Source organism: Odocoileus virginianus, chromosome 24 (genome assembly GCF_023699985.2).
Source record: "Odocoileus virginianus isolate 20LAN1187 ecotype Illinois chromosome 24, Ovbor_1.2, whole genome shotgun sequence".
In the NCBI taxonomy this organism is placed as follows: domain Eukaryota; kingdom Metazoa; phylum Chordata; class Mammalia; order Artiodactyla; family Cervidae; genus Odocoileus; species Odocoileus virginianus.
This window is the reverse complement of record NC_069697.1, coordinates 48,322,786-48,345,396: the sequence shown is the minus strand read 5'-3', so window position 1 is coordinate 48,345,396 and position 22,611 is coordinate 48,322,786.

Here is a 22,611-nt window from a genome sequence, read left to right as displayed (position 1 = left end):
GTTTTTACCCATAAACAGAAGAGAAAGAAAACTGATCACAGAGTCAGATACTAACATAATGTGCCCACAAGTCAAGGGATGGTGGTAGACACCAGAAGCTGGAAGAGGATTCTACCCTAGAACCTCCAGAGGAATCATAGCACTGTTGATACTTCAATTTTAGCCCTGTTATACCTGTTTTAGATTTACGGCCTCCAGAACAAGGATAAAAGTATTTGCATTGTTAAGCCCTAAGTTTGTAGCAATTTGTCAGAGCAGCCACAGGAACTATTACCAGGCTGAGGATACAAATCCCACAGACCTCCAAGGGCAAAACAGATTTGAAGGGGAAGTAGCAAGGGCTATCCTTTGAACACGGTAAGTGTGAGAAATCTATTAGACATCTGTGAAAGAGACAGTCATTAGGAGCTCAGGGGAGAGCTCCAGGCTAACTCAATGAATCTGGCAATTATCATCATGTAGATTGTTGTCACGCCATGGTACCAGATGATTCAGATATTCAGAAAAGAGAGAAAATCAAATCACTGAGCTCCAGAACCCTCCAGTATTAGAGAAGATGGATATCAGAGAGAGCCAGAAGAGAAGGCTGAGAAAAGACTGATCTGAGCGGTAAGAGGAAATCAGGTAAGAATGGGACCCTGGAAGTCAATGAACAAAGGGTCTTAATGAGGATTGCGCTACTGCTATTAAACCGTGCCCCGTCATGTCCAGGTCTTTGCAGCCTCAATACTGAGTTACAAATTGTGGACCTTCACCTTGGCCATTCTGTGCTCTATGGATCTGGTTTTACTTTTGTGAAACCAAAAGTATTTCCTCCAATTTGTTACTTGTATTTTCTCATTATATTCATCACATAGAAATACTTTTATTGTCATGATTCTAACCTCTAAAGTGATTTAAAGTTATATTTATATACATAATGACCAGCAAAATATTGGGCTCTTAATAAATATTTAATGAATATTTGCTGAATAAGCAAATACATAATTTTATTGTTGCTAAAGATATTATGATTGACATTTTGTAAATCGTTCATTACCATCACAAACTAATTGTTTACCAAAGCAAGGTAATAGTGAAATTCATTTTCAAGAACCCCCACCCAGTCCTCACTGAACCAGATGGAATTATGATGACCTCTGGAGATAATAAAACACATCTCTTTTAAGGGTCAACTACTCAGAGCCTCTGCTTTTCACATGCCTAATAGAAATTATCTCATTTATATAGAATATGTAATTCAGGTCCACACATTATAGTTATTAGTGATTTGTAAGATATAGTAATGCTATATCCCAAGGGGGACACCAATTCTGAAGCCACCTTATTATTTCTCTACTTATGACAAGAAGTCAGCAATGAAGAACAAGTTGCCATGCACAGTGTCTCGTTCCTTGATAGCTGAGGATATTAATTCATGAGCTCGAGGCAAGTACATTGATCTTTTTAGCCATCCAGAAATAAAATGCCATGTAGAGCAACTACTTCTTCATTGCTATTCCAGCACAGCTTTTTCCTCTCCCTTGAAGTTTCTTTTTCACATTAAGAATCGAAATGTAGCCACTCTCTTCTGAGGAAAAATGGCAAATACAACCATGGGTTTAGAGATGCTTAATCTCATTAATGTTCTTTTGGATGAGCACCACAGTATGACCCAGATAATAAACATATACTATGTTTATCAACTCCTCAGAAGCAAAACTCTTTTGCCCTTCTTCTGGATTAAGCTAGTATCTCCTCATAATGACCCCAAAGAGATCAAGGCTGAGCCTAGATGGGTACCCAATCATATATGTGGTGGAAAATACGCATGAAAGGGTAAAACACACAGACCTCTATACAAATGTTTTCAAGTAAATTCCCCAATAATAGATTAACATGCAGCCAGAATTCCCTGCCTAATTATACCCGTTTTCACAGGCAGCTTGAATGTAGAATGATATGTGGATGCACACACACACACAAAGGAATTTATTTTTTCCACAAATGTTCCAGAACATATGCTGAGTATAAAATGTCATACTGAGCAATGCAAAGGAGGGAAAATTGAGCTAGAGTAACAAGATCCAACCATCAGGAAATTCCAAAATTAAGTAGGAGAATGAGAAAAAATACCAGTTAATGCACACATATATAATAAACATTGGCATCAATAAATATGTAATTATATTATAGAATATATACATCTGTTGAATATTAATCCTATGGTGCTTGCACACTTCGTTGTAATGCTTTTGGGCTAAAAGTCACTGAATTTCAGGATACAGTGAACTAGTATTGTAACTGGCCTTAAGAAAATGACACATATTATGAAATGTTCTGTTTTAACAGAAAATTTTTAAAACCATGTATTTTCAGGGCAGAAAAACTGGGTTCCAATCATCCCTGCATTTTATCATTTGAGTATTATGTACCCTCCCTGAAGGCAAGTACTGTAGTATAAAAGTTGATAAAAAATACAACCATACTATTTCAAAGGGTTTTATTTTGACATTTAAATAAGACAAGATATGTAAAATTTAGTCTCTGAAATAGGTACTCAATATATATGGGAAGGCAATATGGTAGTATTATTAAGTAATTAATTTATGGACTCAGAAACAAAGTTAAATTCTGGCTTTGCCATCATTTAGTACTTTTTAATACATTTGATATGGTATTTACTTCTGTGGGCATAGCTTATCTGTAAAATAGAGACATAAATATAAATAACATTTCCTCCTGTGTTTTCACACAGATGACACCACCCTTATGGCAGAAAGCAAAGAGGAACGAAAGAGCCTCTTGATGAAAGTGAAAGAGGAGAGTGAAAAAGCTGGTTTAAAACTCAACATTCAGAAAACTTCCTGTCCCATTACTTCATGGCAAATAGATGGGGAAACAACAGAAACAGTGACAGACTTTATTTTCTTGGGCTCCAAAATCACTTTAGATGGTGACTGCAGCCATGAAATCAAAAGACCCTTTCTCCTTGGAAGAAAAGCTATGACAAACCCAAACAGCATATTAAAAAACAGAGACATTACTTTTTTGAAAAAGGTCTGTCTAGTCAAAGCTATGGTTTTTCCAGTAATCATGTACAGAGGTGAAAGTTGGACCATTAAGAAAGCTGAGCGCTGATGAATTGATCTTTTGAACTGTGGTGTTGGAAAAGACTCTTGAGAGCTCCTTGGATTGCAAGGAGATCCAACCAGTCCATCCTAAAGAAAATCAGTCCTGAATAGTCATTGGAAGGACTGATGCTGAAGCTGAAACTCCAATATTTTTGCCACCTGATGTGAAGTCTTTTCCTGACTCATTGGAAAAGACCCTGATGCTGGGAAAGATTGAAGGTGGGAGGAGAGGGGACGACAGAGGATGAGATGGTTGGATGGCATCACCAACTCGATCGACATGAGTTTGAGCAAGCTCCAGGAGTTGGTGATGGACAGGGAAACCCGGCGTGCTACAGTCCATGGGGTACCAAAGAGTTGGACACTACCTTGTGACTGAATCGAACTGTGTGTTTCAACACAGCCCCTGGGTTTATGTTTTATCACAAAATGTGCCACACTACTACACAACTACTCATTTATTTCTCTGCAACCGCTATGAGAAAAAAATGCTCCTGTTTTCAGGTACCATACTAAGTTTAACAACATATACCCAAAATCCACCACATAATAAATAATCAATATATATGTATTGGATCAATTGCTGAATTATCTACCTTATAAGGGTATTGCCTTTCTATGGAATTCCATTTAGAATACAATCATAAATGATAGTTAATATTATTTTCTCTCCTTCATAGTCAAATCAAATATACAAGCAGATCATGTAGGTCAGTATCAAAAAAAAAAAAAAAAAACTCAACCAAAAATGTGTGGAAGATCTAAATAGACATTTCACCAAAGATGACATACAGATGTCCAAGAGGCATATGAAAAGATGCTCAACACCACTAATTGTTAAGAGAAACAGAAATCAAAACTACAACGAGTTATCACCTCACATCAGTCAGAATGGCCATCATCAAAAAAGCTATAAACAAGACATACTGGAAAGAGTTTGGAAAAAAGGGAACTCCCCTACAATGTTGGTGGAAATGTCAACTGGTGCAGTCACTACGGAGAGCCGTATGGAGGTTCCTTAAAAACTAAATACAGAGATACCATATGACCAACAATCCCACTCTTGGGCATGTATCCAAAGAGAACTCTTAATTCAAAAAGGTACCTGCACCCCGATGTTCATTGCAGCACTATTTACAATAGCCAGGGCATGGAAGCAACCTATATGCCCATCAACATAGTAATGGATAAAGAAGATGTGATACATATATAAAAGGGAATACTACTCAGCCATAAAAGATTGCCATTTGCGGCAAGATGGATGGCTGTCATACTGAGTGAAGTAAGCCAGAAACACAAAGACAAACATCAGATGATATCACTTATATGTGGAATCCAAAAAAACTGTACAAATGAATCTATTTACAAAACAGAAATAAAGTTACAAATGTAGAAAATAAACTTACAGTTACCGAGGGGGAAAGGCCAGGGAAGGACACACTGGGAGACCGGGATTGACATAAAACAGATAACTAATAAAACCTACTTACAGCACAAGGAACTCTACTCAATACTCTGTGATGACCTCATTATAAAGGAGATCTATTTTCTCAAAAACTAAGCGACATGATAAACAAGAAAGATTTTACAGTTAGCTTTGCATACAATATATAATTTAAAGTTAATCCTCTAACAAATTAAAATTGCTTCCTGAAGCTTTATAAACTAAGCATTATTAGGCTTGTTTTATATGTTTAAATCTTGGTTGTTACCGTTTTTTCCAAAGTATTGCGATATTTCTCTTTACATATGATAAAAACCAGGTAAAATTAATTTATAGAAGCCTAAATCTATCCTGGCCAGCAAGACTTGCCTGAGTCCAAAATGCATACATTATTCCACATAAGTAAAGACAGCGTGAGTCAGAAAAGACACTGATCAGTTTTCCCTGCATGGAATGAAAAATAATCGAAGTTAAATGCTGTTCGTGACTAGTCAATCACTAACCTGGAGAGAGAAAATTTAAATGTGTATATTATAAACCCACTGGTAATCAACTGACAGTCTTCTGGTCTGATGTTGGGGGACTTGGGGTGGGGATGTGATTCACGATTACATATAATGTTCTCATTATGATTTGTCTGGTAGTGTACATCTGGTAACAGTCCTCATGACAATAATATTTCCTACTGGAAGTCAATAAATTAGCATTCCGGATGTGTGTGTGTGTGTGTGAGTGTGTGTGTGCGTAAACTGCCTATATTTCCATTCACTTCGGAGAATGTGTTAACATGTCTCCTGGTGAGGCCACATCCTATTCCACTGTGAAGACTTCACGTTGAAATATATTTGAGTCAGTTTCCCTAAAATGACTAAAATGTAGTCAGAATCTATGTTAACAACTTACTGACCAGAAACATATTAATGTCTTTTGCTACCTGAACGTTATTGACCAGAGTGTTTCTATATTCACTGACATAACAAATCGCCAGCCACAGGCATTAGTTTCTGCAAAAATCCCTTGGCCAATAATATGTTAAACTCACACTAACAATGACATTCTATAGCTTGTGTTTATTAAACAGGCCACTGAAAGTCTTTTTTTAACCTTTAAATGAAGATTCTATAAGAATATTAAGAGAATAGGATGTTTCTTAGAGGAGGGCATGGCAACCACTCCAGTAGTCTTGCCTGAAGAATTCCATAGGATCTCAAGGAGTCGGACACGACTGAGTGACTTAGCAGGCAGGCAGGGAAGATGTTTCTCATTGTTGTCACATGTTGGCGCAACACAATAATTTCATGATATTTTTCCTAGGGACCAATACAAATAGATTAATTCTCTTCAAATGACAGACAGTAGGTCTTTATTTCTAATATAATTAAATAATAAGTTCAGAATAAGAAATGGGCTCTGGCATAACATATGCTAAACCAAAGAATAGTCTCTATTTTTTATTTCTATGTTTTGGTGTGTAACAATCTCCAAGGCTCTACAACTACATTAAGTTTTTGATCATTTGATGTTTTCATTCAACACCCTTCAGCCTCTTGTACATCGATTATTGATGTTTAGCTGACCTCACCAGTGCTAGGCCTATGGTGAGATAAAGCACTTGTAGTGGGCATAAATGCGAAGGACCCTTCAAAATGTTCAACTGGGCTTCTCTAGTGGCTCAGCAGTAAAGCATCTGCCTGTCAATGCAGGGGATGCAGGTTCAATCCTTGGGTCGGGAAGATCTCCTGGAGAAGGAAATGGCAACCCACTCCAGTATTCTTGCCTGGGAAACCCCATGGACAGAGGAGCCTGGTGGGTTATAGTCCCTGGGATGGCAAAAGAGCTGGACATAACTTAGTGACTAAACCACAACCAATATACTTCAATAAGCAAGAGGCAAAATATTTCAATAAAAATTTCTTAAGAAATAAAATTAATATAAAGATTTATGGTGAACAAAATATCAAATAAACACATTATCAGTATTACTGAGTTTTTCTTTTGCTTCAGGTTCCAGTATGGCTCTACACAGCATATCTCAGAATAACTTGCATTAGTCCAAACTATGGCTAGCTTATATTTCACTAGAAGAATATTAGGTGGCTTAGAGCATTGTGAGGAATTGAAAGAACTAGACTCATAAAAATGGGCATAAAATAAAAATTTTAGGGAACAAGGTAAGCAATCTGTAGCAGCTTGATGATCACGGGGCCAGTGTCATTTTTTCCCCACTGATTACATCATTAGCAGGCTCTGCAACAAGTCATTTTTAAACCTCTCTGCATCTTGTGTCACTCTTCTAGATTCGAGTTCTTGGATGAAAACGGAAAATCAGCAGAACCCAGGACTAATGCATAAGTTTTTGTTTTTAAGAATTAAGTAGAGCTAAATCTTTCTTCCTGTCAAGATCTCTACAGTGGAAGATTCTGCTGAAATAAAAACATTCAATTTCAGGAAAATAATAAAATGGCCAATGTCTGTTACATTCATTATTATCTGAAGCCCTGGATATATCAAAGTCAGTTCAGTTCAACTCAGTCACTCAGTCGTGTCCGAGTCTTTGCGACCCCATGAACTGCAGCACACCAGGCCTCCCTGTCCATCACCAACTCCCGGAGTTCACTCAAGCTCATGTCCATAGAGTCGTGATGCTATCCAGCCATCTCATCTTCTGTCATCTCCTTCTCCTGCCCCCAATCCCTCCGAGCATCAGGGTCTTTTCCAATGAGTCAACTCTTCGCATGAGGTGGCCAAAGTATTGGAGTTTCAGCTTCAGCATCAGTCCTTCCAATGAACACCCAGAACTGATCTCCTTTTGGATGGACTGGTTGGATCTCCTTGCAGCCCAAGGGACTCAAGAGTCTTCTCCAACATCACAGTTCAAAAGCATCAATTTTTCAGTGCTCAGCTTTCTTCACAGTCCAACTCTCACATCCATACATGACCACTGGAAAAACCATAGCCTTGACCAGATGGACCTTTGTTGGCAAAGTAGTGTCTCTGCTTTTTAATATGCTATCTAGGTTGGTCATAACTTTCCTTCCAAGTAGTAGGCGTCTTTTCATTTCATGGCTGCAGTCACCATCTGCAGTGATTTTGGAGCCCCCAAAAAACAAAGTCTGACACTGTTTCCACTGTCTCCCCATCTACTTCCCATGAAGTGATGGGACCAGATGCCATGGTCTTAGTTTTCTGAATGTTGTAAAAACCCATTATTGCCAGTTGTTCAAATGTAAGAATAAAGATTAGAAACGAACAAACAGAAAAGCGGTGTCACAATAGAAAGAATAGCCTTTGAGCTGGCCATTTAGCTGTATAACTCAGATTTATAACTCAGTCAAAAACTTCAGCTAGGTTCAAGAAAACAATAGGAAAATATAAAGTATTCGTGAAAGAGTAATAGGTAATTTCCTTAGTATTAAAACTAGAATAACTTATGCAGTGCCCAAATAAACTTTTGCTTACAAGACAAAAAGCAAATTCAAGGAACTCTAGATAAAAATCCAAAGGAGAATACTTCCTTTTATCCAACTATTATAGATATACTAAATATGTTATCCAAGAATGTGTGTGCATATGAGGCAGAGTATTAATAAGCAACCACTTGATAGTTCATGATGAGGTCGGTACATTTTCCAAAGCAAATATACACAACCAAATTGCCCTCCAAAATCATTTCAAAGCTCTAGATGTTGATGAAAATAAATCAACAAGTTTAGAAAAACAAAAGAAAAGAAATCTGTGTGAAAAAAGCTGAGTCTGCAGCCTTCTTGCCTAGGTTACTGCGATCCACCCAGACAGACATATCAGCAAGGGGAGGAAGCTTTACAAGATCACAGTGTTTGAGCACAACTTTTGCCTAAATCATTGGCTGAATATTATGCTAAGCAGGCATAGGACACTCCTTAGGATGCTAAGCTCAAAAAATAAAAACAAGAAATAAAAATCTGAGCACAGACAACAGAGAAGGTATATTCCAGAGATTAATGGCAGGGAAGTAAAAAGACTTACCACAGAAAAATCAACTCAAGTTAAAACACTAAGTTTCAATAAAAAAAAATTACAAGAAATTCACAAGAACAAACAATCAAAAAAAAATTAAAAAAAAAAGAACAAACAATCAAAGAAAAAACTTCAGGCTACTATAACTTTCAGTCAGGAGAAAAACAGTAGTCAATATAAATGGATTCCGAGTTCAGATGTTGGATTTAGCAAACAAGGATTTCAAAGACACTACTATAAATATATTCAAAGATTTATAGCAACTGTTAAAACATTGAAAAGAAAATACAATGGCACAACAAAGGGAGAATATCCACAACAGAAATGAGAAAACAGACTCTAGAATTGAAAAATACAATAACAAATGACAACTTCACTAGATGGGCTCAAAGACAACTTAAGAGGGCAGAAGAATCAGTGAACTAAAGAAAGAACGATAGAAATTATGCTATGTGAAGAACAGAGAGAAAAAATCAAAGAAAAATGAACAGAGCCTCAGAGATGGGAAAATAGCAATAGTTTAGCAGAATAAATCTACTAAAAATCATTGAGCTGTGCACTTAAAATGAATGTATTTATAGTATTCAAATTTAACCTCCACAAAGGTTTTTCTTGTTTTTTTTAAAGTATCCAAACATTTTTGTCGTCTTTTCCTTTAACAATATCTGTATCACTATTTACTTAATTTTATATATTTGCTGCCTATTTTATGCTCAAGAAATATGTGGAGAGAGTGATGAAAAGACATAAGGCAGATTTTAGGCATTGGCCAAGAGTATTTCTTTACCTGAAAGAATGAATAAAAGATTCTTAACCAACTGCAACATAAACTTGAATTTTCTGTTTTAGTAACTATCTTCACATTAGCATGTGACTATAGAACTTACATAAAGCTGGCTTAGAATAAAGCCCCCAAATTAGGTTTTATATTTGATTTATACTTAAATTTATATTTAAGATTTATATTTATATTTAAGCTATGTTTTTAGAGTAAAAACAGAAGTGAGAACCACTGAACCACTGAGAACCATGGCCAGATCTCTAGTCTCAACCACAAGTATCACCATCCTGACTCCCTGCAACGTCTTTCAAACCAATCTCCCTCCATCTGCATTTGTTTTACTCTTTACAAGACTTATTTGATGTCTTGTCAAGTCATGCCTAGCTTTCTGGCCAATGCCACATCACTCTCACTCTTGTTCAAACTCTGCTCACTGAGATCTTCATTTAATCCTTGAAATTATGCCTCAGGGCTTTTGCACCATCCTTTCTCTGACCAGTATATGATATCATAACTTTCCTTCAGTTAATACCCATGTATATCTCGCATTTCACCACAAGTATGGACAATTTGGAAATCAGTAATATTTTGCTTCATGAGACAGGATACCTGATTAAAAGCAACTTTTACAAGCCTGGAGTTTATTATAATACATTATAATAGTGACTTGGGCTTCTCTTGTGGCTCAGCTTGTAAAGAATCCAAGGGGGAGACCTGGGTTCGATCCCTGGGTTGGGAAGATCCCCTGGAGAAGGTAAAGGCTACCCACCCCAGTATTCCGGGCTAGAGAATCCCATGGATCGCATAGTCCAAGGGGTCGCAAAGAGTCCGAGGCGACTGAGTCACTTCCGCTTTCTAACAGTGACTTGGCATTACAGTTATGTCAAGCCTCTAGGTCAAGCTGCTCTGATTCTCTTGCAACTCAGCCTCAATCCTTCCAAAGGCTGGGAAAAAGGAGGTGGGGTTGGGCAGAAAATTAGATTTCTTAATAGTAAAAATAAGAATATTTTCTACAGAATGCCCAGAAAACAACTTCTTTCACTTCATTCAACAGATTCAACAAGTGACCATCCTTGTATTCAACAAATACGAGGGAGTACACAAAGTGAGCTTCTGGCAAAGAACAAAATGCATCCTCATGTAACTGAACAGTGTCGTCCAGAACAAAGTCACGTTCTCTTAGTGAAGATGAGAGGAGCAGCTGTGAGTTAGTAACTAACTGTGTTTGTCATCGTTACTGTTTTCATAGTAATTTGATCTCTGTGTGTCCTTTCCACCGAGAGGCTAAGCCTCATAAAGTCAGGGACTGGAGATGACTGGCTCACCACTATTTCCCCAAGGGCTTAACAATGCAAAAGTGAAATATAAATGATCCCCTAAACGTAGTCACTGCGAAAATTCAAATTTCACACAGAAATAAAAACAATATGCTTAACACAAGTTTTTGTTTTTGTTTTTGTTTTAAGAGGTGTTCTTCCCAGGGAATAGTTGATAATACCAGGAGACATTTTTGACGATCACAAGGAGAGGGGGAGATACTATGTGCCTTGAGCGGGTAAAGGACAGGAATTTTGCCAAATGTGTTACGATACATATTAATAGATAGCTCCCACATAAAAACTTGTCCCATCTAAACTGTTGTAATGCCCACAGTACCAAGGTCTATGCCCACAGTACTAAGGCTGAAAAACTCTTGCTTAAGACTATTTCATTAAATTTGTAATATTCTGGAAAGAGTGAAAAATAGCTTCAGCAACCACTCTTTTCCCTTCACACCATCTCCCTTTCTATCATTTTTTCTGATAGAAAGAGAAATACATAGAATATATACAACATATACACTGTATCACTGCTCCTGGTTGAATTTGAAAAGTTCAGGACTAGCACCCCCAGGATGTGTCAGGAAGGCGTTTGTCTTCCCTGTTCTCTTGTACGTCTCAGAACCCGTCCCTATAACCTAGGATGATTTCATCTCAAGATCCTTAACTTAATTACATCTTCAAATAGCCTTCTTCCAAATAAGATAACATGTATAGATTCCAGGGATTTGATGAAGGTATCTTTTGGAAAACTCACTTTTCACCTTACCACATCATTTGATATTTTTCTTTTATCTTGAAGATGAGCTTTTAAAAGATTCCATACCTCAGTCATTTGATCATAGCAAGGCTACTTTTGATTGAAAATATGACCCATACTTACGTGTCTATATCTAAATGAGCTGTTAGATACAAAATTCTCAACCATTTGTTGCTTTGCTGTAGGGATATTTTATCCCTCTGTTATAGAGCTGACAAATACCTTGCTCATTATCTGTTAATATCAGCTGTATTATCTTTTCACAATTAACAGTATTAAACAGAGTATTAAGAGATATCTAAAGCATTCTTTCTCAATACTGAAATCTGCTCTCTTGGACTTATACACCATGACATGTGTGCTATCCTATGAAATGTTCTCTGACATTTTAATCTTCCTTATTGTTAAAAACTGAAAATTTTGCAAATATTTCCAATTGTTTCCTTATTAAACTGATGTGCACTATGATTAAATGTCTTAATTTCTCAAAGGAATTTCAAAAGGAAGAAATTATCTTTATATGGTGAGACATAGTACACAATTTACTGTGATCATTTTGAAATGTATAGAACAAAATCACTATGTTTTATAATAGGAACTAACAAGAGTTGTAGGTCAGTTACACTTCAAAAAGAAACAAATAAACTCATAGAAAGGGTGATCAGACTTGTGGTTCCCAGAGGCAGGGTATAGGGAGAACAGGGATTTGGACAAAGAAAGTGGACAAGCACCTTAAGATAAATGAAAACTAGGGATTTAGTGTACAATGATATGAGGCAGAGTGGTAAAGAATCCACCTGCCAATGAAGGAGATGCAGGAGACGTGGGTTTGATACTGGGTCAGGAAGATTCACTGGAAGAGGAAATGGCAACCCACTCCAGTATGCTTGCCTGGGAAATCCCATGGACACAGGAGCCTGGCAGACTACAGTTCATAGCATCACAAAGAATCGGACATGACTGAACACAATGATCATTACATACAATTAATACTGCTGTATGTTATAGATTAAAATTAAGAGAGTAAATACTAAGAGTTCTCAATACACTTAAAAAAGTGTTTCCTATTTCTTTACTTTTGTATCTATATGGATCATGAATATTTAGTAAACTTTTTGTGATAGTCATTTCATTATATAAGTCAGATCATTATGTTCTGCACCTTAAATTTATATAGAGCTGTATGTCAATTATATCTCAATAAAACCAGAAGAAAAAAAAAAAGACTATATATCTGTACTTTTTAATTTAATTTTCACTGTGTATCTAATAAAATATATATTAATAAGTGTATATAACGGTTAATAAAGAACTTCCCTCCACCATCCTGGGTTCTGTGGCTAGCTAGGATCTATCTATTGAACTGACAAAAGACAGATTAATAAGAGAAAAGCATAGAAATTTTATTTGTTATTTTTACATACATATAAAAGCATTCATAGGAAAAGTGAAAATCCAAAGAAGTGGTTAGGATTGAGAGAGCTTATAGGCTTCTTAACAAAGAATAAGTTTGAAGAGAAGAGACAAGACAAAGGAAAAGAGTACTAAGTCTCTAGGGGTGATAACCTGCAGGAAAGTAACTTGGAAATACAGGGGAAACTAAGGAAGAATCAGGTTAGTTTAGTAGGTCTGTTTGCACAGATTCATCTCAAACTCAACTCCCAGTCTCCAGTGATAAAAATGTCCTTTCCTCCCCAATGCAGGGAAAGCACATTTCTCATAGGAAATTGTATGCCCTGTTTTTAAGTAGAAAGGGGGAGATCAGCTTGCCTGCAGCTACTGTTTTTCAAGTGTCTTCAGCTCAAAACTGTTAATACAGCAGGTGGCATGTCAAGAGGCAGGTTTATAAAGTGGATAGGGATACCTGGGTTGGGACGATGCCCTGGAGAAGGAAATAGCAACCCACTGCTGTATTCTTGCTGGGGCAATTCTGCCAACAGAGGACTGGGCGACAGTCTACGGGGTCGCGAAGAGTGAGGCACGACTGATGTGACTGAGCACCATACGTACACCAAAAAGTGGGTGGAGAAAGAATGAGGGGGTCTCAGTTTAGTACTTAGCAGTCTTGGCAGCCTCTTGCTCCCTCGAGATACAGTATCAGTGTCCTTAGCGTCTGAACGGAAGTCCTTGTCGTGTGGGAGCGTGTCTAACACCACAATGTCTGTCTGACACGAGCAGTACACTACAGGACATATCTACAAAGGCTGTACTGAAATATCGCAGCGATTATTCGCTTGGCAACACAGGTGAACATATTTATCAAAATCAGATAAGCCAAGAACAGAGGCGGGGACGGTCGCAGCGGTTGCAGGAGCAGCCAAACTAGGGATTTGTTGGCAACAGTAGCAGCTGCCCTGAACGATGTACATGGCTGTGTGTTTGCTTTCAGGAGATAGATGGACAACATTAGGGCCTCTTGCTGTGAGTTCTGAGTGCCCTAAGATAACTTGTCTTCTGAGTAGGTAACAGTTGTCTGTAGCCACTGAAGTCTGTATTTAGAGGCTTAAAAGCCTTGCTCTGCTAGTGTCTTTAAGAGAATGAGGGAATATATAGAAACACCTTACTTTGTTTGGTTACAAAGTAAAGGCTGTTAACACAGTGAATGATGGTAGAACCTTGGGTAAAGCCTAGAGTTTCAGCCAACTTTAAGGATTGGGGAAAATATTGAGGGAGACTCAGAATAGCTCAAAGGTATTCAAACCCTTGTCAATTGCCTTCCTCAAATTATAAATGCAAAGAGAAATTGTGCAATGGAATTAGAGACCTGTGCAGGATTCAGTGACTGTAAATCAAGCTACGTTAGCAGGAGTTGCGATGAGAATAGTAGTTGGATTGAGGAGTATACTAGAGAAGGAATTACAAAAGCAGTTATATCTCTCACATTTTGTAAAAATCATTCCCATCTGAATCAAATTTCCCTTCGTTCCTTACTGATAAGATTGAGGTATTGCTGAATGAAGAAGTAAATACAAGAACACTTGATTTTATTATAGATTCAATTCTTTTTTTTTTTTTTTTCCTTTGCTTCTTGAGACAGAGGGTGTTGGGCTACCGTTGGGACTTGATTCCTTTTCCAGAAAATGTGTAGGGGCACTGACTGCACTAGAGAGCAATCCAACTTCCTCTGCATGTGAGGACCGGAGACTAATTAGGACATCTTTTAAGGCTGCCGTCCATCTTCAGAGGACTTTAAATTGAGATAGGTCTCCATCAGGGAAAGCAGAAAGTTGTGATTTGGTCTGAAGTTTGGAAATAAAAACACTTTTCTCATTAGATTGCATGATGGCATTAAATTTACATAATATGTCTCTACCTAAAATATTTGCTAATGAGGAACCAGAAACTAGAAAGATATGATGGGCGGTTAGAGGGCCTAAGGACTTTGCAGTCTGAGATTTGGCAATAAAATAGATTGCCCAGAGACTCTGACAGCTTGAACAGAATTAGAGATGATGGACAAATATAAATCCTCTAAGTAAATGGTAGAGAGTTACACTGATATCAATCAAAAAGTATAGTTTCTAATATTCTGTTGTGTGTTGTTGTGTTAAGTCACTTCAATAGTATCCAACTCTTTGTGACGCTATGGACTATAAGCCACCACCTCCTCTGTCCATGGGATTCTCTAGGCAAGAATACTGGAGTGGGTTGCCATTTCCTCCTCCAGGGATCTTCACAACCCCAGGGATCGAACCCGCACCCCTACATCTCCTGCACTGCTGGGGGGTTCTTTACCACTAGTGCCCTCTGGGAAGCCAATGTTCTATCGGGTTAGCCAAAGAGTTCATTCAGAGTTTCCACGTTACGGGAAAATCCCACCCAACCTTTTTGGCCAAGCCAATAGTCTAAGTTATGATGGGTTCTGAGGTGCAACTGAGTACTGACTGACCCCATCAATCTATGGAAAATTATCCCACAGAAGGGAAGAAAAAGACCCTCTGAGACTGCTGGGCTCTAGGGATACTGTATTTAAGCTTACTTTTGTCTTATATGCAGAACAATTGCCTTTCCAATGTTCTGCTCTTTTACAATATCTGCAAATATCTTGAGATGGATTGGGAAGGCTCCAGAGTTGGCAAGAAAAATGAGTGGATATTAAGTTACCCTTAGATTCATACTTCTGTTTTTTAAAGATTCAATTTGCAAGGCAAGGATTGTTGATTTCAATTTCTTTTTTCTGCTGCTTTCCTGAAAGCTATTTTCAAAGAATTAAATAGCAACTTGAATAATAACACTGAGAAATTGTCCTGCACAGCCAACCACACCATTCCGGATTTGTCTTACATTAGGGAGAAGATTTCTTACTAAGGAGGAAATAAAAAGATGTATATGTTCTGGCACTTCAGGGTTTAATGCAGTGTGCCTTTGACCTTGGGATGCTCCCTTCTCTCTGAGTACATAAGTCAATCTTAAACCTTAAATATCAGCCTCCAGATGATCACTGGAGGAGGACTTGGGAGAGGTTCAAAGCATCTGTGTTCTCTGTTAGGTAAGGGGAATTTCCCTGGGGGGCTGTTTGGATGGTCTTATAACTATAGCTTAAGCATGGGTGGAAAGAACACTTCTTAGTAGACGGTTGAGGCCCTTATGATTGGGGCTGTGAATGACCACCAAACCTTCTAGCTCTCTAAATTTGGAAGAATCTTTCAAAAGCAGAAGTGAAGGTCTTCATGGTTTAAAGGATCTGGTGCTGGGCTTCTCTGGTGGCTCAGTGGTAATGAGTCTGCCTGCCAATGCAGGAGACACGGGTTTGATCACTGACCCAGGAAGACCCCACATGCTGTGGAGCAAGAAAACCCTGTGTGACACAACTACTGAGCCTGTGATCTGCAGCCTGGGAGCTGCAACTACTGAGTCCATGTGCTGCAACGACGGAAGCCAGAACGTCCTAGAGCTCATGCTCCACAACAACAAAGACAACACAATGAGAAGTTCATGCAACACAACTGGAGGAAAGCCCACAGTGCAGTGAAGACCCAGCACAGCCAGAAATAAATACATAAATGAAATAATTAATTACACAAATAAATAAAAGAGCTGGTGCTGTCCAAAGACATGTATTCATTGTGGTGGGGTTCCAGGATACATCCACAAGGGACAATGCATAAAAATGCTAAATCAGTTCAGTTCAGTTCACTCCCTCAGTCATGTCCAACTTTTTGCGACCCCTTGGACACCAGGCCTCCCTGTCCATCACCAACTCCCAAGGCTTACTCAAACTCATGTCCATCGAGTCAGTGATGCCATCCAACCATCTCATCCTCTATCGTCCCCTTCTCCTGCCTTCAATCTTTCCTAGCATCAGGGTGTTTTCCAATGAGTCAGTTCTTCACATCAGGTGGCCAAAGTTTCAACTTCAGCATCAGTCCTTCCAATGAATATTCAGGACTGATTTACTTTAGGATGGACTGGTTGGATCTCCTTGCAGTCCAAGAGACTCTCAAGAGTCTTCTCCAACATCACAGTTAAAAAGCATCAATTCTTTGGTGCTCAGCTTTCTTTATGATCCTACTCTCACATCCTCACATGACTACTGGAAAAACCATAGCTTTGACTAGACGGACTTTTGTTGGCAAAGTAATGTCTCTACTTTTTAATATGCTGTCTAGGTTGGTCATAGCTTTTCTTCCAAGGAGTAAGTGTCTTCTAATTTCATGGCTTCAGTCACTATCTGCAGTGATTTTGGAGCCCAAGAAAGTAAAGTCTGTCACTGTTTCCATTGTTTCCCCATTTATTTGCCATGAAGTGATAGGACCAGTTGCCATGATCTTAGTTTTCTTAATGTTAAGCTTTAAGAAAGGCTAAATAGAAACCAAGAAAGTAGGTAAATAATTAGGGACATCAAAATGAGTCCTTGTTTCTCTGTCAGTTATTTCTTGGCCATCAGTATTTACATAAGCAACCTGTATACCAAGTCCTGGAAATCAGGCTGGATTATTTTCTTTTTTTTTTTATTAATTATTATTATATTTTCTTTAATTTTTGCAGGGCAGAGAAGATTGTGGTCAGTTGGAATTTTCTGGGCAGATTGAAGGAGTTGCAGGGATTAAAGGAATTTTTGAGGAGGCAGGGTTGGATTTGGGGAAGGGGTCATAGGTCATAAGTTCCAAAAGATCTTCTGGAATGAAAGGGACAGAGACTTAGTGATAAATAAGGGTACAGAGGCAGGGAAAAGAGTAATTCACTGTGGGTGTGGAATTCTGTTCTCATTTCTATTCTCATTTTACCTGTTAAAAGTGTCCATAAGGCTAGCCATAATATTCTTTGGTGTCTTTTTTTCAATTGACCATTCCAAATGTACCAACAGGACACTTATTTAGGATGAGAGCTCTGTAACATTTTTTATTTTTCAAATATAAACATTCTCAAATAAAAAGATAAATCATCTGGCCATTGACAAATAGACTATTTAAAGGTATACCCCCTTTTAATTGTCTTTAAATCCAATAAGTCTTTCTATAAAAAGACCTAGAGATAAATTTCATCTCAATATTTTTATTATGGATTAAGAATTATACCCCCAGAGACAGTACAGCCCATGATTCAAAAAGTCACTTATAAATATATTTTAACATACTGCAAAGCTACAGTAATAAAACAGTATGGTATGGACCAAAAATAGACACACAGATCAATGGAGAAAACATATAGAGCTAAGAAATAAACCTGCTGCTGCTGCTGCTAAGTCGCTTCAGTCATGTGTGACTCTGTGCGACCCCATAGACAGCAGTCCACCAGGCTCCCCCGTCCCTGGGATCCTCCAAGCAAGAATATTGGAGTGGGTTGCCATGTCCTTCTCCAATGCATGAAAGGAAAAAGTGAAAGTGAAGTCGCTCAGTCATGTCTGACTCTTAGTATCCCCACGGACTGGAGCCCACCAGGCTCCTCCATTCACAGAATTCTCCAGGCAAGAGTACTGGAGTGGGTTGCCATTGCCTTCTCCAAGAAATAAACCTAACTTATGGTCAATTAATATACAACAATGGAATAATAAATAACAAAGAAAATACAGTCTCTTTAATAAGTGGTACTGGGAAAACTCTACAGCTACATGCAAAAGAATGAAATTAGAACCTTTTGTCATCCTATATACAAAATAAACTCAAAATAGATTAAAGACTTACATGTAAAACTGGAAATTATAAAACTCCTAGAAGATAACAGAGACAAAATACTCTGTGACATAAACCAGAGCACTATTTTTTTGGATCTGTCTCCTAGAGCAAAGGAGAAAAAAATAAAATAAATAAAACAACAGAAATAAACAATCTAATTAAACTTAAACATTTTTACACAGCAAAGGAAAGCACTGCCAAAATGAAAAGACAACCTACTGAATAAAACAAGATATTTGCAAATGACAAGACAGATAAAAGGGTTAATATTCATCATATAGAAACAGTCCATACAATCAATATTAAAAAATCCTACTGAAAAATAGGCAAAAGACATGAAAAAACATTTTTCCAAAGACATACAGATCGCAAACAAATATATGAAAAAATGTTAAGTATTACTAATTATCTGAGAAATATAAATCAAAACTATAATGAAATGTCATCTCATACATGTACGAATAACCATCATCAGAAAAGACCACTAATGGTAAATGTTGGTGAGGATATGGAGAAAAGGCACGTAGGTGAGAATGTAAATTAGTTCAGCTACTGTGGAAAAGAGTGTGGAGAATCCTCACAAAACTAAAATCAGAACCACCACGTGATTTAGCAGCTCCACTCCTGGGTCTATATCAGAAGAAAATAAAAACACTACTTTGAAGAGATACACGCACCCCAATATTCATAGCAACATTAATTGTAATTGCCAAGATAAGGAAGCAACCTAAGTGTCCATCAATTCATAAGTGGATAAAGAAGATGTGGTATATATGCAATGGAAAGCTATTCAGTCCTAAAAGTATAATGAAATCTTGCTATTTGCAACAATATCAGTTCAATTCAGTTCAGTTCAGTTCAGTCACTCAGTCATGTCTGACTCTTTGCGACCCCATGAATCGCAGCACGCCAGGCCTCCCTGTTCCATCACCAACTCCTGGAGTTTACTCAAACTCATGTCCATCGAGTTGGTGATGTCATCCAGCCATCTCATCCTCTGTCGTCCCCTTCTCCTCCTGCCCCCAATCCCTCCCAGCATCAGAGTCTTTTCCAATGAGTCAACTCTTTGCATATAGATGGACCTAAATAGCATCATGCATCGTGCTTAGTGAAGTCAGACAAAGACAAATACTATATGTTATCACTTATATGTGGAAATCTAAAAAATAAAACAAACAAATATATACAACAAAATAGAAGCAGACCCAGAGATGTAAAGAACAAATTAGTGGTTACCAGCAGGGAGAGGGAAGTGGGAGGGGAAATATAAGATTCGGGCATCAAGTGACACAAACAACTATGTCTAAAATACATAAGCTGCAGGGGTCTATTGTACAGCACAGAGGACATAGCCAATATTTTTAAATAACTAAAAATGGAATAAAAGCTATACAATTTTGAAACATACCATGAAACTAGTATAATATTGTAATAAACTATATCTCAATCAAAAATAAACAAAGACCTCTGTCATCACAAATAGTAAGAATAGTATTTAAGAAAACTTGTATCACCAGTCACCCACTAAAATAACACAAATCCAGTCACAGACCTGATAATGCGATCTTAGGCAGCCGATACTGATATGTGACTTTTCTACCACTAAAAAGACAATAAGGGTAGAGATAACAAATGCCATTCAAAGGCTGAGACCCCCTTCCATGGCATATTCCCCTAGAACTAGCGAAGTCAGGCACAGAAAATGCTGCTAGCTCCCTCTGTGTCTTGGGTTCCTGGTCTGATTGCTAGCTACCTGATGCAGACCCAATACCTACACCTCCTGGCTGGCAGAAGGCAGATTACAACGCACACTTTCACAACACTAAACAAGGTGAAAGGAGAGTCCCACACAGCATTTTCGTTAGTGAACCACAGCAAAACTTGTCCAAACAGACTGCAATCCAGCAAGAACCATAAACTCACTAGCCAGTGAGACCACCTCAAACAATGTTTGTAAGATCCATGCCTGTGTTCTATGCTATGTTGAGCCTCCTTATGCAAATAGCACAAAAGATAGAGACAAAAGAAAACAATGCCCATCTCTGGGAGGGAGGAGATCAATTAAAACAAAGAATACAAAGCAACACTTATGTTCTGCTGGTTATTTCAGGTGTGCCTCAGATCTCAGCTACAGCCTCTGAAGTGAGTAGGGAGTTCCAGCTAATGACATCTGACGCTCATCATCATTATGGTAGGAGATGAACCTCCTTAGGCCCTGGGTCCTATGGATTGAAATTACAAATGACATATTAACAGGAAGAAATTACACATTGCATTTAATATTTTTGCATGCATATAAGAGCTTTTATAGGAAAAATGAAGACTCAAAGAAGCAATGAGAGCCAAGACCTTATATACTTTTTTAACAAAGAATGATAAAATTGTGAAGTAACAATACAAAAGAAAAAGAGGTTACACTTTTAGGTGAGATAAATTCTGAGAAAGTGACCAAGAAATATTTGGGGAAATCTAATGCAAGATAAAGCTTATTTTAGTAGGTTTATTTGTATACATCCATTTCAGCATTGACCTCCCATCTCCAGTGATAGGACTGTCCTTGTCTTACTAGGGCAGGAAGAGCAACTTTCTCATGGGAAATTGTATGACCTACTTTCAAGTAGAAAAGAGGTCAGAGAGTCCTTTTGCATCTGTTGTTTTTTCAAGCATCTTCAGCTCAAAATTGTCAGTATGCCAAAGGGGCTTATTTTGTAGTGGCATATTCTGAACCCCTTAACACAGACACATAATCTGGCAGATTTTTTCTGGGGTGAGTAACTTGAAACATCAATTTAAGTTGCATTGATAAGATAATACCTCAAGCGGCAAAAAAGTTTTTTCCTTTGTTTGTTAACTTCCAAGCAGATATTTTTATATGAAAGGGTACATTTTTAAAGAACTGCGAGGGAGTTATGTGCAAAAATTCTGTTCGTGTACAACAGCATTTGTTCTAATACCTCCTACACATCACTTTCAAAATGCACCCCTTTCTGTCTTATAGATGGTTGTCTTGAGAGACACTGTGACTTGGTAGGAAATGGGTATTCTTAGAACAAAAAAATCCTGTTACCAGCAAAAAGTCTTAACAAAAATGGTAACTTTAAAATGACTGATGATAGATATAGACAATAGATTCATAGAAGATAGTCAGATAACCTTTACACTTTAAGGCTTATTTTGAAACAAACGAAAACCCTAAAACTGAATGAAGATGGCAAAACAACATTAATCACAATGCAATTTTCTGTTCACAATTCCTGTTTTCCTAAATCCCTTTATGATAGTGTACTGGAATGAAGTCTGATATATAGTATATAAGAATACCAGTACAATAAGCTGAACAGTTGCCTTTGACCAAGAAAAAAGAACTATTTACATTAGTATATGCCCAAGCACTCCTTTTTACAAAAGAAAAATAATGTCAGGAACTATAGGGCTGGCCAAAAGCAAAGGTCATTTGACAGTTAAATCCAAGGAGGAGGCAGGAAATGAATGAAGACAAACAAGAGGAAATGATTATTTGATTGTGGCTGAAAAGCTAAAGCACACAAAGCCACGCAGATTAGCAAACCAAAAGTGCCAGCATTCCTTCTGAGCAGTAATTTCCTGAGAACAAAAAAGCATTAAGCAGGTAGCCTCCATTCACAATGCTTACTAATTGCCAGTGATATAAGTGAGTCCCCTGCTTCTAATTCCCAAACCTCCCACCATATTTCTGTGAATACCATTTATGAATTTGCTCAATCTATTTCCACTATGATAAAGGCACTCCTGGAAGTCGCCTACGTGTTTTGTATGCATGTATATTAAAAAATATATCTAATCAAAACAAGGAACAAATGAATTAGAAAACTTTTAAATAAGACTTCTTATAATTTAAGTTGTTGATCAGTCATTTTAAATTATGCACCCATGAAGAGATGGTCATTTTAAGAAGAAAAGCTGTATGATATAACACCTGATAAAATGCCACTATATGGTAAAATCAATGTTTAATATTAGGGTTAACAAAAACACTCCATAGGCTTCATGACATTTAAAAACAACTAAATCAGGGAGAGTAAGTAAATTTTCATATGCAGCTTT